The sequence below is a fragment of the Schistocerca cancellata genome, chromosome 7 (genome assembly GCF_023864275.1).
Source record: "Schistocerca cancellata isolate TAMUIC-IGC-003103 chromosome 7, iqSchCanc2.1, whole genome shotgun sequence".
Lineage (NCBI taxonomy): Eukaryota > Metazoa > Arthropoda > Insecta > Orthoptera > Acrididae > Schistocerca > Schistocerca cancellata.
In genome coordinates, this window is record NC_064632.1 from 451,449,590 (window position 1) to 451,452,474 (window position 2,885).

The following is a 2,885-nucleotide window of genomic DNA, read 5'->3' on the forward strand; positions in this document are numbered from 1 at the left end:
GGCAACGGCCTTGCCGCAGTGGATTCACCGGTTCCCGTGAGATCACCGAAGATAAGCGCTGTCGGGCGTGGCCGGCACTTGGATGGGTGACCATCTGGCCACCATGCGCTGTTGCCATTTTTCGGGGTGCACTCAGCCTCGTGATGCCAATTGCGGAGCCACTCGACCGAATAGTAGCGGCTCTGGTCAAAGAAAACCATCATAACGACCGGGAGAGCTGTGTGCTGACCACATGCCCCTCCTACCCGACTGGCGAAGACGACAGATGGTCCGGAGCGGGCAAGAGTTCCTTGGCGGAGGACAGCTGGTCACGGGAAGGTATCGGCGGCGCGTGACCCAGGGAGGCGCCCGGCGGTTGCAGCGACGCGTCCACTGCGGGCTGCGCCGGCGGCGGCTGCGGCGGCGCGTCGCCATGGGGCAAAATGGAAGGCAGCGTCGGTAACACCTGGGGATGAGGCGAGCCAGTAGATGGGTCCCCAGGGCGCTGACCGGATGACACCGTCGCTGAAAGCAGACGGGGAGCGGCAGAACCCAGACGACGACAGAGGCGCAGCTGATTGAGATGCCGACGCACCTCACCAGAGGCCCCCAAAACCAAATACATCGCGCGGCCGAGGCAGCGAAGAATGCGCCCTGCGAGCCAACGCCGTGAACCGCGATAGTTGTGATAGTATACAACGTCGCCGGGAGCAAAGGCAAGTGTCTGCCGCTGCACAGGAACCTTATGCGGCGGATGTAGCAAAGACATCAAGGTTCGATGAGGACGACCATGGAGCAACTCAGCCGGCGAGCGGCCATCTCGGGGCTGAGCGCGATACGAGGACGAAAAGAGCAATAATGCGTCCTCCCGAGAATGCGACTCTTTCAACTTCAACATCTGTGACTTGAAAGTCCGGACCAAACGTTCAGCGGCACCGTTTGACTGAGGCGAAAACGGCGCGGATGTCAGATGTTGAATACCATTGGCCGTGCAGAATGACTGAAATTCTGCGGACATGAATTGTGGGCCATTGTCGGAAACAATAGTCTGTGGAAGACCTGCAATGCAAAAGATAGCAGATAACGCTTTGATGGTGGCAGAAGACGTCGTGGAAGACATCCGGACAACAAAAGGAAAATTACTGAATGAATCGACCAGAACCAACTATCGAGCATTCCAGAATGGACCAGCAAAATCAATATGTAAGCGTTGCCAAGGGGAAGTGGCTTTTGGCCATGCAAAGAATTTCCGCGGAGGTGCGGATTGTTGTTCGGCACACGCCATGCAAGAAGAGCACATATGCGTAATCGCAGCATCGATTCCGAACCAAGTACAGTGCTGACGAGCAAGGTGTTTCGTTCGCACTATACCCCAATGTCCTTGGTGGAGAAGCTTTAAGACAGAGGACTGTAACGAACGTGGGACCACGACCCTGGACTGATCATTATCAGAACGCAACAGCGAAACACCACGTCGTACAAAAAGTTGTTCCTTGTGAGCAAAAAATCGGCGAACCAACGGATCCTCGATCCGTGACTTTGACAAGGGCCATTGCGTAGCAACAAAACGCAAGGACAGGGTCAGCTGCTGTAGCTGTAGCTACACGACGAAAATCAATCGGAAACGATTCGACCACGTCATCGGTTTCCGAATCAATGAACATGCAAGCAAGTTCGGAAGAATCGAATGCTCTATCCTCAGCAACAGGCAAATGGGACAACGCATCGGCGTTTCCGTGATTAGCAGTGGACCGATACAAGATATTGTAGCGGTACGGCGAGAGGAAAATAGACCAGCGAATGAATTTCTGCACTGTACGTGGAGGTACAGGCTTGGACGGATAAAAAAGCGATGTCAAAGGTTTGTGGTCTGTGATGATGGTAAAGTGACGACCATACAAGAAATCATGAAACTCTGTAACACCAAAGACGAGAGCCAAAGCATCTTTCTCGATCTGTGAATAATTTCTTTGCGCTGACGAGAGCAATTTGGACGCAAAGGCAATAGGGCGATCATGCGAGCCATCTTTGTGCGCAAGCACAGCACCGATCCAGAAATCCGATGCATCTACCATCAACAAAAGGGGTTTCCGGGGATCGAATGGCGTAAGGCAAGTATTGGAAAGCAACGCCGATTTCAACTGGCGAAAGGCGCGTTCGCATTCCGTCGTCCAGACGAACGGAACACCTTTACGGCGTAAGCGATGAAGCGGAGCTGAAATGGAAGAGGCATGAGGGATATAGCGATGGTAATAGTTGATTTTGCCCAGCACACTCTGTAGCTGCTTCAAATTCTGCGGCGAAGGCAAGTCTTGTATGGCACGGAGGTGCTCTGGACTGGGATGTATGCCTTGGGCATGGAGTACATGTCCCAGATATGGCAAGTCACGAGCAAAAAACACACATTTGTCCTTCTGCAAGCGAAGACCATTTTGTCGCAAGACCTGAAATAATGTCCGGAGATTGTCTAAATGTTCGTCTGCCGTCTTTCCGGAGATCACAATATCGTCCAGATAGTTCGTTGCAGTAGGGACCGACGCACAAACAGTTTGTAGATATTGCTGAAACAATGCAGGGGCGGATGCACACCCGAATGGCAGTCTTTTGAATCGGTACAATCCAAGATGCGTGTTAACCACCAAGACGCGCTGGGATTCTTCGTTCACCGGTATTTGCAAGTATGCATCTGCTAGGTCCAACTTTGAAAAATATTTTCCCGGGCACAGTTTGTCAAAAAGATCTTCTGGGCAGGGCAAAGGAAAAGTCGCAGTCACTAGTTGTGGATTCACTGTTGCCTTGAAGTCCACACAAAATCTCAATTTTCCGGAAGGTTTTTGCAAAATGACTAAGGGTGAAGCCCAGAGAGAAGCCTGCACATGTTCAATTACACCTTGTGATTCCAAATC

At 52.2% G+C, this 2,885-nt stretch overlaps 1 pseudogene; it reads left to right on the forward strand.

Annotated features, from left to right (window-relative positions):
• LOC126093105 (5S ribosomal RNA) lies at positions 1 to 117 on the forward strand (annotated as a pseudogene).
• Positions 118 to 2,885: the final 2,768 nt, after the last annotated feature.